The sequence below is a fragment of the Nipponia nippon genome, unplaced genomic scaffold (assembly GCF_047370975.1).
Source record: "Nipponia nippon isolate SJK-2023a ecotype South Korea unplaced genomic scaffold, ASM4737097v1 scaffold_27, whole genome shotgun sequence".
Lineage (NCBI taxonomy): Eukaryota > Metazoa > Chordata > Aves > Pelecaniformes > Threskiornithidae > Nipponia > Nipponia nippon.
This window is the reverse complement of record NW_028262344.1, coordinates 6623174-6639381: the sequence shown is the minus strand read 5'-3', so window position 1 is coordinate 6639381 and position 16208 is coordinate 6623174. Positions and strand designations below refer to the sequence as shown.

Sequence of the window (16208 nt, the reverse complement as noted above, 5' to 3'; positions counted from 1 at the left end):
AGTCCACCTGTTAACTTAACACCACCATGTCCACCACTAAATCATGTCCCTAAGCATCTACATGTCTTTTAAATACCTCCAGGGATGGTGACTCAACCACTTCCCTGGGCAGCCTGTTCCAATGCCTAACAACCCTTTCGGTGAAGAAATTTTTCCTAATATCCAATCTAAATCTCCCCTGGTGCAACTTGAGGCCATTTCCTCTCGTCCTACCACTTGTTACTTGGGAGAAGAGACCAACATCCACCTTGCTACAACCTCCTTTCAGGCAGTTGTAGAGAGCAATAATCAAGTGAGCCATGTGAGTAAAGTCTCCCTGGAAGAACAAAAGAAAATATGTGAGAGTATGATGATTTAGGGGGAGAGGAGGGTGTTACATGGCAAGGTTTTGGTAGTTAGGGGTCTGCAGGGGTGGCTTCTGTTGAGAAGACACCAGAAGCTTCCCCCATGTCCGATGGAGCCAGTTCCAGCCGGCTCCAAGACAGACCCACTGCTGGCCAAGGCTGAGCCAATCAGCGACGGTGGTAACGCCTCTGTGATAACATATTTAAGAAGGGGAAAAAACCTGCTGCGCAACAGCAGCCGGGAGAGAGGAGTGAGAATATGTGAGAGAAGCAACTCTGCAGACACCAAGGTCAGTGAAGAAGGAGGGGGAGGAGGTGCTCCAGGCACTGGAGCAGAGATTCCCCTGCAGCCTGTGGTGAAGACCATGGTGAGGCAGGCTGTCCCCCTGCAGCCCATGGAGGTCCACGGTGGAGCAGCTATCCACTCTGCAGCCCATGGAGGACCCCATGCTGGAGCAGGTGGGAGGGGGAGTGATAGAGCAGCTTGGTGGGCACTTGGCAACCCACCACATTCATAAATCATACTGTTATTATTGTGAAAGTTGGGAGGTTAGCACTGCAAGAATTTTGTAGTATCCTTATTAACCTACACTTCCAGACAAAAGAAATAGTGCTGAGCTCATAGAAGAGCTTTCAGTTTAGGTACAAGTTTGGGATTAATCTTTGGCTTTTCAAATGATGTGAAGAACAACAAGGGGAGTTGTTCACAGATGTAGAGAATCATGATTAAGTACTGATTTAAAAGTAAAGCAGATCTTTTTTATACTATTTCAGTTTTTAGAAGTTAATTTTTGCCCATTTTAAATCTATAAAGTCCTATACAATGTATTAGAAGGAACAATTCTGAATTGGCAGGGAGATGGACTTGATGAACTAGTGCAGTAACACTTTCATTTTCCAATTTTTACACTTTCATTAATCAGTTGTATCCAAGGTTTATTTCCAAATAAATACTATTTAGATATATTCTCAACATACTGATATTTAAGTTATTATGCATATAAATTTTAATTCTGAAATCTGAACGGGCACTTGCTTTACAATTTTTAAGGTATCATGAAAGCAGTCAGATGAGTTCCCTGGAGGAGACCTTTGTTAGTAAAGCTAGTGCACTGCAGCAACAAGGAAGAGCTGGGCGTGTTAGGGATGGATTCTACTTCCGAATGTACACAAGAGACAGGTACTGTAAACTTAGTTAACAAGATTTTGTAAATCACATAAATATCTTTGTTTTTTTCTTTGAAAAAACAAGAAATCTTGTTGAAATTCATTTTAGTTACCGCAAACTAGAAAGATTCAACTGTAAAAAAATACAGATAACTTGAATATCTTATGAATAAAGTGTTATAATAGTCTTCTTGTTTCATGACAAAGTCAATCGTATTCTTAATATCTCTATAATGTGTGTTCAATTTTTTTTTTTCAAAATGTAAGGAAAAGTGCAGCACTATGGAATTGTGGAAAATCAGTTTTTAACATCTACTGTCCTGCATCAAGTATACACAAACCTTACCTCCCAAACTTTGAATTTTTTATCTTATCAGACAAATCTGTAAGTTTCTGAAGTGGTATCTCTATGGATAAGAGATGGGAAAAAATCAAATTATACAGCACTACAGAACTAGTTTCTGTTACTGCAGTGGAGTATCACCTTTTTCCTGCTTGTCCGAAAGTCTGAAGCAACTCTTACCTTAACTGTGTCTCAGTTGAAAGTATTTTGAAATAATGAAGTGTGCATTTTAGCCACATGCATTGCTCCCAAACTGAACTGGAAGTCTTGCATTTTAGGAACTGGTTTTGAAAACTGGAGTCTTACTGCCTTTCCCTCTCTTTCACTGAAACTCTTGCCTTCCAAGCTACCACACATGCCTTAATTCAAAGGATGAGCAGTTTAGCCATGCATCAAAACACATGCCACTAACTTCCCCCCCCAAACATCTGCAAAGAATGAGCATGTGAAACCTGAGTTTATAACATGAATTCAAACATTAAATTGAGTATCTGTGATCCTCTGTTTTTATGATGTTGCAGGTTTGAAAGTTTCATGAAATATTCTGTTCCAGAAATATTACGTGTGCCTTTGGAGGAATTATGCCTTCATACTATCGTATGGTTTTGTTTTTTGGAATTACTGACCTTGTTAGCTAAAAAGGTTTGCTAGGACTGCCCTAATCCAGTGTAGTTAATGGGGTTTCTCTCACCAGGGTGGGGGAAAATACAGCACCTGTGTGTTGGGGAAAATCCAGAGCATGCTGCTGAGTCAGAATAGCATACTTGTATTGGGTTTGTGTGGCAAGGTTTTGGTAGCAGGGGGGCTGCAGGAGTGGCTTCTGTGAGAAGATGCCAGTAGCTTCCCCCATATCCGATGGAGCCAGTGCCAGCCGGCTCCAAGATGGATCTGCCACTGGCCAAAGCTGAGCCAATAAGCGATGGTAGTAGCGCCTCTGTGATAACATATTTAAGAAAGGGGAAAAACAACTGCACAACAGCAGCTGGGAGAGAGGAGTGAGAACATGTGAGAGAAAGAACTATGCAAGCACCAAGGTCAGTGAAGAAGGAGGGGGAGGAGGTGCTCCAGGAGCCGGAGCAGAGATTCCCCTGCAGCCCGTGGTGAAGACCATGGTGAGGCAGGCTGTCCCCCTGCAGCCCATGGAGGTCCATGGTGGAGCAGATATCCACCTGCAGCCCGTGGAGGACCCCACGCCGGAGCAGGTGGATGCATCCGAGGAGGCTGTGACCCTGTGGAGAGCCTGCGCTGGAGCAGGTCTTCTGGCAGCACCTGTGATCCTGCAGGGGACCCACGCTGGAGCAGTCTGTTCCTGAAGGGCTGTACCCTGTGGAAAGGACCTACGTTGGAGAATTTTGTGGAGGATTGTCTCCCATGGGTGGGACCCCACGCTGGAGCAGGGGAAGAGTGTGAGGAGGAAGGAGCAGAAGAGACAATGTGTGATGAACTGACCACAACCCCCATTCCCCCTCCCCCTGTGCCGCTTGGGGTGGAGGAGGTAGAGAATTCAGGAGTGAAGTTGAGCCCAGGAACAAGGGAATGGTGGGGGGAAGGTGTTTTAAGATTTGTTTTTATTTCTCATTATACTACTCTGACGTTTGATTGTCAATAAATTAAACTAATTTCCCTGAGTCGAGTCTGTTTTGCCTGTGATGGTAATTGGTGAGTGATCTCCCTGTCCTTATCTCAACCCATGAGCTTTTCGTAATATTTTCTCTCCCCTGTCCAGCTGAGGAGGGAGAGTGATAGAGCGGCTTGGTGGGCACCTGGCGGCTAAGCCAAGGTTAACCCACCACAACACTATACTATTCCAGTTTACCTCAGAATAACAATTTAAACTCAGTTAAATATCCTTCAAACCGATTTCTGCTTAAGGAAACAATTCCATTCCCTCTCCCCCCATCCAGAGTGAATAGGATATGCATGGGAAAACTACTGCAGAAGGATGGTATTTCACCCTTCTGCATTTGAAGTTCTGGATTGCAAGGCATTTGTAAGGCATTTGCTTATATCTTAAGTGCTGGGATGTAGTAAACAAATAGTTGCACTTTGGTTGCAAATTAGTGTCCAGGTGTTGAATTGCATCTCAGCAGGTTGGTCAGTCTCCTGCTCATCTGTGACCACTTGTAACACAGTTCTCTGATCAGTTGTCATGCCATACTAAGACTGTCTGAACAATGAAGTTTTGTTAACCTAATGTGGGGTACATCTGCATTCTGGGAACCAAGAGGCTGGTTTAGAGGAGAGGGAACGTGGGCTTTTGGTTGCAAGAAGAGCTTTCCAATTTCCTTTGCAGCTACTGTAAAAAGTTTGTTAAATTGCTGTCTTTGTTTTCACTTAATTCTTAGTATAATAGTTTTTAATATTGAAATATATGCCCATTCAATTCACAGAAGTGCAGTCTTGGCTCTTGTCCTGGTTTCAGCTGGGATAGAGTTAATTTTCTTCCAAGCAGCTGGCATAGTGCTGTGTTTTGGATTTAGGATGAGTAAAATGTTGATAACACACTGATGTTGCTTAGTTGTTGCTAAGTAGTGCTTACACCAGTCAAGGACTTCTCAGCTTCCCATGCTGTGCCCGGTGCACAGGAAGCTGGGAGGGGGCACAGCCAGGACAGCTGACCCAGGCTGGCCAAAGGGCTATGCCATACCGTATGGCGTCATGCTCAGTATATAAACTGGGGGGAGTTGGCCAGGGGGCAGCGATCGCTGCTTGGGAACTGGCTGGGCATTGGTCAGAGGGTGGTGAGCAATTGCATCGTGCATCACTTGCTTTGTATAGTCTTTATTATTACTATTTTACTTTATTTTACTTCAATTATTAAACTGTTCTTATCTCAACCCACGAGTTTTCTCACTTTTACTCTTCTGATTTTCTCCCCCATCCCACCAGGGAGGGGGGAGTGAGCGAGCGGCTGGGTGGTGCTTAGTTGCTGGCTGGGGTTAAACCACAACAGCTCTCCTGAAGATTTCCTTTCCAGAGCATTAGACCTGCCACAGCTGCAAGTAATCGGTAATGCAATGAACCTGTTACAAGCATGTTCTCCTGTGTGCTGTAAGACCAGCAGCATTCATCTTTGTTAATGCCATTTATTTCTGGTTTTGAGTGGAGAATGCTGACCAAAACACAGTATTGCCTTTTAACTTACTACCACTTTCATATTGTTATGCTCTTGATGTACTCTTTTTGCTGTAATAAGACAGGATTTTTTTTTTCCTTAGGCTCAACAAGCAGGAGGATATCATGCTGAAATGACTTGCTGCAGAAGATATTTCTTTAATAGGGCTTCACTGTTAACTCTAGAGGTAAACTGAATAATTATGCTCTGCACTCAAAAGATATCCGTTTAAAATTTCCCTCCGAAAATATCCTGCCCTTTTAAAGTGGTAATGTATCACAGTTACTATTTAGACAAGACAAAAACAAGTGGAACCCTAGGGACTGATGAAATACCCTCAATCCAAGTAGTTGTGTCAGCACATGAGTTCTTTGATATGCACACTTCATTAGTATGCATCTTTGCAGTCACTTGCACTGGAGAAGCTAGTCTTTACTTCCACCAGAGAATCAAAACTTATGAATTAAGGTACCAAGGTTGTGTCATTCTTCATATTGAAGAACAAGTCTGTTAACAGTTAGTTTGAAAGATGAGTCACAATCTTAATGGCCTTTTATTTTTGGTGAGAAAATGTTTTAATTAGTCTTTCCTAGTTAAGTTTGTGTGAGCTCTTCTAAGCAGAAGTGGATACTTGATGCAAATGTATCTTTTTATTTTAACTGCAGCTGAGAGATTTAGTATTTGCAGTATATATAGTACCATATATCAAATCCTATATTCCAGATAATGTTTTCCTCATAGAAACAGCCAGTATTCCAAGGTGGCTGCAGAAAACACAAGTGTTTTTCTAAGAAAGAAATTTTCCCCTGGAGAGCATGAATATTTGGGATGGAGTGTCATTGCCTGCTGGTGGACTGGAGTATGTACCTTTTTAAATTCAGAGTTTTACTAATACTTTATTAATTTCAGGATGTGAAGCAAGAACTCATAAGGGTGGTCAGAGCAGCAAGGTTCACAGCACCTACAACGCAATGTGGATGGGATGGAAACGAAGCCACACAATCCCTTTCTCTCCAAGAAATAGCTGCTCTTAAAGCTGTATTGACTGTAGGGCTGTATGACAATGTAGGAAAAATAATATGTACAAAGTCCATGGATATCACAGAGAAGCTGGCCCGCATGGTAGAAACTGCTCTGGGTAAAGCATAAGTGCATCCCTCCTCTGTAAAGAGACTTACAGATATACAGATGGCTCCTTTACCAGGAGAAGGTAAGTGAAAATAGTGAATGTAGCTGATGGTTTGTGAAAGGTGGCATTATGCCTGTAATATTAAATAACATACACCAGTGTAAAGTATTTCTGAATGTCCTGCTCATCTTAAGAGTCCTTAGTATCTAATGAGTCTAAAGTCCATAAAAAATGAGTCAACTGGGGGCTGAAGAAAAAGAAGTTAAGGCTGAACATCATGAATAAATCTGTTCATGATGAAACTGGTAGCTATAAATGAAAGTACCTTTCTGTGTGTCATTTAACTTAATATTATCATTGACATTTTTTGATACAGTGCTGTTGATTTAAATATGATCACTTTTATGCAGTAGTATACTTATGTAGCAGTAACACTTCAAAGTGCTTTTTCTTTTTTACTCTTCTAAGCAGACTCTAAGGTTTTGAAAATTGGTACGGACCTCACATATCCCTAATAATAACTTAAAATGAAATAGCCAGTTCTGTAATTGACTGCTGAACTTCCTAAGTGAATTGCATTTTTTTCCTGTTGCTTTCTTCCCCCTCCCAGCTCAAAATTTTGTCAGCTGTTTGCTAAAGTCAAGTGTTTATGTTTAGTTAGATAAACTTCTGGTACAACAAAACCTTGATAGCAGTTGCTTAATGGCCAACTTTACTGTAGAAGAGCAGGAAATTACGTCAGACTTCTTAATGCATATGAAGCGATAGTATTTTTTGGAGAGCTGAAAATATTTCCTGCCCCAAGAACCTTGTACTGTAAAGGCAAGACAGCAGCTAAGGTAGATAAGTTATTCCATGAACAGTGGAACAAACAAAGCCTGCGCTTCTGTGTGAAGATGCACTCTTTTTGTTTTCTTTCCTCCAGCTACAACTCCTCTCCCATCCTGTTATACCTTTGCCTGCAAGAGACTCCAAAGCCAGAAGTAGCATATGCTGAGTCTAGCCCCATAGTTTACTCTCTGTATGTGTCCACATTTATGCATGTGGATATAGATAAACAGATTGACAAGCCAGCTGCTGCTAAGAAGAATGTCTAATGTAAGAGTTTTACCTGCCTCTTATTTCAGTAGGTTTGTTAATTTTGATGTCTCTCTTCTGGATAGCACTAGGCTAACATTATCTTTCTGTTTGAATTTTAACCAGAAAATTGTGGCTTTGGCTAATTTCCTAGTAGCATATAAGCCTGTCACTTAGAGGTTTAAATGCGATGTATTTTATATGGTATAGGGCAGAAAAATTGCCACCAGCTGTTTTGTGTACAATGACTCGTGTTGATCGATCTTAAAAGAAAAGTAGCAATCGAATCTGGTGTTATGGATTTTATGTGGTTTTGGGGTGTTTTTGTTGTTGTTGTTGTTTTTAATGCTTGTGTGTGTTTAAATGCAGGTGAGGTATGCTAAGGTATATTTGAGAGAGACTACTTTATTATCCCCCTTTCCCATTTTGCTTTTTGGTGGGGATATAGAAGTCCAGCATCAGGAGCATCTCCTGACAGTTGATGGTTGGATCCATTTTCAGGTGCGTTGGAGTGGTAACTACCTTTTGTGGTTCTGTGGGCTTTTGTATTACACAGTTGATGTACAAGCTTAATTCAGAATGCTATATATGTGGGATGAAGACAAGAGGGAGGAATGAAGGAGAGAATTAAAGGAAATTATGGGAAATTTTATATACATGTGATGAAATCTTAGCAGATCACACTTGAAAGAATAGATTCGTAATATGCAGCTTGTAACAAATCAGTTCCTTCTCTCTTCATGAAGAAAGCTGGTGTTCTTTCAGAGAAAGTATTGGAAATGGATATAGACTAAACCTTGCTTTTTATAGAGCTGCTACTGAAAGCAGATGTGTGCTATTTTATACTACCCTTTCCTACAATCTTATAAGCATGTAGGTACATATTTATCTTTAAAATACTATTTATTTTGCTTTATAGCCCAAACAGAATTATTTGGGAAAGAAAAAAACCCAAATGGAAAATACCTGTTTGCTTGGGTTTGGGGTGGCTAATTCCCCTTTTTCGTTCTTTGTTTAATATACTAATCATACCATCACTGGTGGTGCAGACTGTACTAATGATTAACGATTGGGTCCCAAATCTCAGTTGGGTAGAATTCCATTAGATATATGCAAGCAGAAGACAAACATTTCTTATGTGGATTTCCTAAGTGCTAGTATTTTTTTTTTTTTTTAGCTATGAATTTGCAGTATTAAAGCAATACATCTTACAGATGTCTTCACTTTTCTGTATGGTTATGGTTTACATTAAGAAGTGTTTTATAGGAAGATAATATGGACTACCGTGATCAGCCATCCTCTGCTTTTTTTCACATTTGTTCCTTCCCCATTCACCCTGATTCTTGTCTCTCCCTGCCTTTGCCCCTTCCCCTAGGGCTACTGTAATAAGTTTTGCTGTCCCCAACCCCCCCCCCCCCCAATATCCTATAATGTTTTGCACAGTCCTGCAAGCTCCCTCAAATATTGCATAATACTTATGATGATCATGTTTTTCCCCCCCCTTATCAGTTGAAGTTCAGCTTGCCCCTCTTCAAGGCTATACCTGAGCAGGTCCTTTAATGGCTCATCAGTGGATGAAGACTCATTATTCTCATTAGTCATTATTTAACAAATTAATAATATTCACTGTTCTCTCTTATCACTTGCTCCTTAATGTTTGTGTGTCTGTGTGTTTAACTTACCACTTCCTTTGTTGTTTCTTATTTCTTTTATAATGAATAGTCCTTAACCAGATAACTTGATGAACCAGATGCTCTTACATTCCACATACCCACACCATTTACAACAATGAAGTGAAAATTTCACATCACCAACTTGGCTTTCAGAATGGGGACTTTTTTTTTTTTTTTTCCCCATGAAACAATTGCAGTCAAGCAAGAACTCTGTATGTACAGACAGAATAGTGCAGAAGGTGGGTGGTTTTGGTTTTTTTTTTAATCTAGAAAATACAGAAGAGGTTAATAGTGTACAGAAAGGGCAATGAGGAAAATGCACAATCTTGAAAGAGACCAAGCAAAATACACAGAGCTATCCAGTTAGATTATCATAGCAGAACTGGTACTGCTGTACTAAGAGGGGGAAACATAAGCTGAAAGTAAACCAGCTTGCGCACATTACCCTATTCTCAATTCTGGAAGAGGCAAGTTCTTCTAGTAGTAGTTTGCTAAGAACTCTGAGGGAAGGGTGGTCACATCTGTTATCCTTTTATGAATTGTGATAAACTAGTGGTAGTCCTGGATTTCTAGAAAAGCCAGGAAATGTTTTGGGTTTTTTAATTACAAAGTGTACAACACTTATAAAAGGAAGCATGTAAACAGTTAAAGTTTGTTCTGAAGACTTCAATTTTGTACTCTGTGTTCTCAAATGCATTCCTCTTTCATGTCAGAGGCATAGATATAAAAACCTACAAACTGCGTTCCTTGAAGATAAAAATTAAATCTGCATCCCGAACAATTTCCTAGGTTTTGTTCTAGTCAAGGTCTTTTATCTGTATCCTTTGGAAACAAGAATTAGAAATATATTTCAGTAATTTAACAATTAACATGCTCCTGTTTCTTTTGGATTTGAATTTCACATATCAGTTGTTATTTTTAAATGGCTAAATACTAGTGAAAGTGTTAATTGTCCTTGAGTTCTTCTCCCTTATTTAACCATGATGAATAGAGAGTTTTTATTCCATTTATGTATGGTAATGTTGAAATGCAGAGACATTCTTTGTGTTCCTCTAGCACACCCTGCTTCGTAATCTTTTAAAGAAATATCTTCTTTCAGTTGTTATTAAGGGGATTTATTGTAATAACTAGGAAATTGCTCACTCTCCTGAGTGAGCAACAGGTTTCTGCAAATCAGATTAAACGGGACAAACTGTGGTGTACAGATAAGCACAGTTACCTTAAAATTAAAAAACAAAACCAAAAACCACCGAAAAACTCAAAAAGCAAAGACTATGGTGAATTTCTGCTTCCGCAGTGTATGCGAGCAACTTTTGTGCCTGTGCTCTTTTGGATGGATGAACTTTCTCTTTTGTTCCATTTATTTAATAAATGCTTCTGTTAACACCTTTGCGTTACTTTTCTCAAAGCATGTCAAACACGAGACCAGTATCAATGGATCTTTCTCACTGTAGTCACAATAGGGCTCTTTGGGCTGTACTTTATTTTAAAGGCAGCATGGCCTATTGGTCTTTGTGCATCCTTTCCTTTGAGAGGATTTCCTGTTCCTGCTATTCAAGCTGCAGAATTCCTGTCTCCTCCTTTCTTCTGCTGTTGGGGTCGTAGACTGCTTGAAGCTCTCTTTTCCTTTTCACGTCTTCCCCGTCACTTGACCCAGGAGAGGTTTTCCTTTTCCTTCTACAAGTCTTTCCTAGTCTATAGTGGACTTGATCAATGGATCATATAGCCCAAGCATATCTGATAAAATAGTCATGTCTGACCTCAACTCTGCTTCCGTAAACCAGTGCTCACAGTGCAGGAACATTCTGATTTGCCTCCATTGGGCTGTTTAAAATAGTGCTCCATTACATAAGTAGTCAATAGATGGAAGTGGAATCAAGACCCAAACCTTCCAGAGAACTCCAGCATTCTTGATATCTCCTTGTTGTATTTGTGCTATGTTTCCTGGTAACCTCAAATGAAAGTATTATTTATGCGGAGCGATCTGTAGCTGTTAAAGCTCACTGGGTTCCAGCTAGGAGCTGGAGAGTCATTTTTTTTAGTAGTGGCAAAATGGAAAATGCAGCAACTTCAGCTGACTAGGTTCAGGCTCTGCCATGACTGGCTTTAGGGTACTTCTGTCCAGTTTGTTCTCCGTGCCCTTCCAGAAAGAGAGCTCCAGCGCTCGGCCCTGTTCTCTGGAGATCGGAGTCGGAGGCGGTGGCGCGGTGCTCGGGAAGGCAGGCGGTGATGGCCGAGGGGCCGCCCCGCCGCTCAAATAGTCGCCGCCGCGCCCGCGCCTGTCAGCAGAGCCCGCACCGCCGCCGCCCCCCCACGGTGACCGCGACCGGCTGGCCGGCGGCGCGGCGCCACTCCGCAGCGGTTGGACCGCGGCGGTTGGACCCCGGCGGCTACCCGCGGCGCCCGGCACGGCGGCGGCGCCTGGCGGGGAAGACGACGGCGGTGGCGGGGGAGTGAGCCCGCAGGAGCTGCAGGCTTTCCGCGACTACGGGGAGAGCTGGTACCGCTCCCGCAAGGGGCTGGAGAGCCGCTTCCAGCCACGGGAGCCGCTCGCCCGGCAGCCGCAAGTGAGGGCAGAGGAGCCGCCGGCAGCGGGGGGCGGGGATAGCCCGGTGCCGGACCCGCCTGACATCCGCTCCCCGGTGCCGCAGGGGACGGCGGAGGCGCGCTGCAAGCTGGTCAGCTGGCTCATCCCCGTGCACCGGCACTTCGGCCTCTCTTTCGAGGCCTTCTGCCTGGCTGTCAACATCCTCGACCGCTTCCTCGCCACCACTCCCGTGACCGCCGACTGCTTCCAGCTCCTGGCGCTGCTCATCACCTGCAAGCAGGTAGGGCGGCCCCCGGAGCCCGGGCGCGCTTCTTTCGCAGGGCTGAGCTGGGCGCGCTCGTCCCCAGGCGGCTGTCTCATCACCAGCCGGGCCGGGCTTCGCACCCTTTCCCACCGCGCTGCAGCCCGCGGGGAGAGGGCAGCGTCCCCACCTTCTGCCCGCCTGTGCCCCCTTGCAGGTGGAGGTGCACCCCCCACCCCCAGCGTGAAGGAGCTCCTCGCCCTCTGCTGCGACGCCTTCACCCGCCAACAAGCTCCGCAACCTGAAGTACATCATCCTGCATAGGCTGGGCTTCGACCTGGCGGCGCCCACCGTCAGCTTCTTCCTGGCTGGAGGCGCGGGGGGACAACGCGGGGGAGGCGGCGGACGCCAGGAGCCTGTCCGGGGGGGGGGGTAGCGGAGCTCAGCCTGGCCGACTACGCTTTCACCAAATACGCTCCCTCCCTGCTGGCCGCCGGCAGCCTGGGCCTGGCGGACCGGCTGCTGCGCCACCAGAGCCCCCTGGACCTGCGGGTCAGCGGCTACCCGGAGGGGCTCCTGCGGGACTGCAGCTGGGCAGCTGCAGGTCCTGGTGTCTCTGAACGGGCAGTCCCTGCCTCTCCTGCCCCCGGCGGTGGCCCAGAAGTGCCCCTGGCTACGGAGCAGCCGCTGAGGGAGTCGGGGCCGAGGGGGCGGCTGGACACCGTCCTGCGCCGCCTCCTCGGCATCAGGCCTCTGCGGGGTGATAACGGCGATGCTGCCTATACCTCTAGCAGCGACAGTATTTACCTTAGACTTGAGCTGAGCTGTCTCTGTGCTGATTCAAAACGTTATTTGTGCTCCATAGAGTTGATTTAGAGTTTAATCAACTAAGCATTAGTGTCATTGGAGTTTTAAAAATTAGATGACGTTTTGCACATAGCGTTATTGTATGTCAGTTGCATTGTCCCTTTGTTGTTTTTAAAATCCAGCATGTAAATAATATACACAATCTCAAGTACTGTATTATTTATTTGGAGGATGGTCCATAAAGATAACTGAACGTTGAATAAACTCTTTTCTACTTGTCACCTGTACTTGTTTATTTGCTGGTGGTATGTGTACACAACTGGGAGAGGCACAGAATGAGTTCACCTCAACAGTTAATTCCAGCCCCCACAAAAATGCCTACATAATTGCCCGATGGTATGATTCCCCATTTCAAACTGAAATGTGCTGGCTTGGTAATGGCTCGGGGGAAAAAAAAAATTAGATGCACTTACCTAAGTGTAGGAAAATAAAACGTTAAGTAATAAAGCAACTGGTTATTATTTTTCCAGCAGATCTGTAATCCAGGTGCATACTCTTAATCAAGTTGGCACTGTAGCATGGGAAAAATTCAAGGGAAGAGTCATAATGCTGTAAAATATTTTTTAAAAAGACAATGGCTTAACTTGAATTCCTGAAGAGAAAAAATAGTGTGATTGTATTTTGTTAACTCTTTTTTAAAGTAATTTAAAAAGATTTCTGTACAAAGGAAAAAAACTCACAGGTCTGCTAATCCTCATTTTGCATTCTGCTGTAGGATGTCAGTATCAGAGAGCAGTAATTAAGGGAAACAGATAAGTGGGGGGTTTTTTTAAGGGTCTTCTGAGAAAAGGTAAATGCTTAATGTTACACAAAGAATGAAAAAGCCACTCTTCAGACTGTATTTTGTTTACCTCCACTGCATTTCAAGCATGTATTTAAATGAATCTCATAAAAATAAGAACCCTTCTGTCAATCTTTTTGAAGCCTGATACATAATGCCATTGTGTCAAATAGTGTGGTAGGTTGACCTTGGCTGGCCGCCTGGTGCCCACCAAGGCGCTCTATCACTCCCCTCCTCAGCAGGACAGGGGGAGAAAAATAAGATGAAAAACTTATGGATCAAGGTAAAGGCAATTTAATAAAAAAAAAAAAAAAAAAAGCAAAGGCTGTGCACGGAAGCAAAGCAAAGCAAAAAGATTTGTTCTCTACTTCCCATCATCAGGCAATGTCCAGCCACTTCCTGGGAAGTAGGGCCTCAGTACATGTAGTGGTTGCTCTGGAAGACAAATGCTTGAATAACGAATGCCCCCTCTCCTCCTCCTTTCTCTTAGCTTTTATTGCTGAGCACGACATCATATAGTATGGAATAGCCCTTTGGTCATTTTGGGTCAGCTGTCCTGGCTATGTCCTCTCGCAAGCTCTTGCCCACCCCCAGCCTACTGGCCTTTGGGGGTGAGGGGGGATGTTGGAAAGACAGCCTTGATGCTGTGCAAGCACTGCATAGCAGTAGCCAAAACATTGGTTTATCATCAACCCCATTCTAGCTACAAATACAAAGCACAGCACTATGAGGGCTGCTGTGGGGAAAGTTAACTCCATCCCAGCCAGAATCAATACAGTGCCTCTGTCCCCCGCAGCAAGGAGTCACCCATTACGATGACTTACTGTTTCTTACTGATAGTCTTGCATAGTCTTTCATCCCCCCCCCCCCCCCCCCCCCCGAAGACGGCACCCTGGCAACGTAGGCCTGTGACCCATGGCCCAAATACAGCCGCTGATGCTGTGACCCTCACTCACTTCACTCATGCCGGTCCCTCCCACTATCTGTGCCTCTCGGGGGAGGCAGTAGAAGAGTTTGGGAGTGAAGTTGAGCCTAGGAAGAAGGGGGGAAGGTGTGTTTAGCTTTGTTGTTCTTATTTCTCACTATTCGACTCTGTTACAATTAATTGGCAACAAATTACATTAATTTCCCCAAGTCGAGTCTATTTTGCCTGTGGCATTAATTTGTAAGTAATCTCCCTGTCATTATCTTGACCCATGAGCTTTCCGTCATATTTTCTTCCCCTGTCCTGTTGATGGAGGGGGAATGATAGAGCAGCTGGGTGGGCACCTGGTGGTCAGCCAAGGCCAATCCACCACAGGCACCCATCTGTCAACCCAACCAATCATCTAGAAAGGGTTGCTGCCTGCTGGGGGCCAGGATCCAGGCTGTTGTGGAGGGACTGACGAAGTTTGTTCAGCCCTCTGACTACTACCCCTTGCTGGTTATTCCATGTGGGCACAAATGATACTGCCAGGGCAAACCTGGACAGTATCAGAAGTGACTACAGAGCTCGAGGGGCAGTAGTCAGGGGCATGGGGGCCCAGGTGGTATTCTCGATCCTATCAGTAAGGGAAAAGGGTGTGAGGAGGACTGTTAAGACGAATTAGGTCAACAATAAATTCTTAATTTTGCATATAAGGTATGTTCCTTTTGTCCATAACAAGATTTTGAGTGTAACAAACTAGTGGGAATTCAAGCAATCTATTCTGTAATTTGGCTGCAAAAATTGGTAGCATAGATCAGGTTGCTCAGGGCTTTGCCCGTCTGAGCATTGAATGTCTCGCAGGATGGAAATCCCACAACCTCTCTGGGCTCCTGTTCCAGGGCCTGACCACCTTCATGGGGGAAAAATCTTTCCGTATATCTAGTCAGAATTTCCCATGTTCCATCTTCTGTTGGACTTGCAAGTGCCAAGATTTGGAAGTGCTGAAGAGAGGGTAAGAATCTTTGCCCTCAACCCGCTGGCTACACTCTTGCTAGTGCAGCCCAGTATGTGGTTGGCCACCTTCTCTACAAGAGTACACTGCTGCCTCCTGTTCAACTTGTTGTTCACCAAGACCCCCAGGTCCTTTTCAGCAAAGCTGCTTTCTAGCCAACCAGCCCCCAGCCTCTACTGGTGCATGGGGCTCTATTGCCTGGTAATTGACAGAGGTTATGCTTGCTTGAGTTGAGAGTCAAGGTGAACAATGGATGACAAGCTCAATTTTTCAGGTAGGAAAGCTCACCAGGTGTTTAAAATAATAGCTATGTTCCAAAGTGCATTCAGTTTTCCAACAGAATGAATGTAACAAAAATTGGAAAATAGCAATTGAGACAAACATGAATGTAGCAGACATCTCTTAACATGAGCAAACACCGTCTGGGAAAGGATCTGAAGTGTTGCAGCAGTCAAAATGTTTTTTTCACAATATCAGAATGTTCCAAGCCCATCCCCACCACTGTTTTACAACACATTGAGTCATTTGTTTGCTTTTACTTAGTTTTAGAATATCAGGCTATGGGCCCAGTAATGCCAGAGGCCCCCTTTAGCCTACATATAGGACTCACAGAAAGCGGCTATCAATGGGGACTGTGGCAACAAGTTCTCAGTAAGGCCCAATTAACTCCTATATGGTTCAGATCGAAGGGAGGGTAAGGTTTCCAATCATGGTATTCACTTTGGGAAAAAATATTACTGGCTACTTATACAGCCCTATTAGATACAGAACCCATTAGACACATCCTTAGAAATATGAACCCCATTCCCTATCATTAAAAGAATCAGAGTCTACTTCTGTTCCACAGGGAATTGCACACTCTAGTGCAATTCAGAAAATGGTAATGTACATAGCACATCAGCATTGAATTGAGGGGAAACCAGGGTTTACAGGGAAATTGAGAGAATATAATATTCAGTGGCAAGGGGGTGCTGAACCACCCCTTGATATGCGGCCCTCATCCA

The 16208-nt window shown here is 44.0% G+C and overlaps 1 pseudogene across 1 annotated transcript; it reads left to right on the top strand.

The window, feature by feature from the left end:
- The first annotated feature begins 10599 nt into the window (after positions 1–10599).
- LOC148055110 (cyclin-O-like) lies at positions 10600–12731 on the top strand (annotated as a pseudogene). The gene is made up of 3 exons (XR_015705891.1): positions 10600–10623; positions 11110–11676; positions 11855–12731. The product of XR_015705891.1 is annotated as a cyclin-O-like (transcript).
- The last annotated feature ends 3477 nt before the right edge of the window (positions 12732–16208 follow it).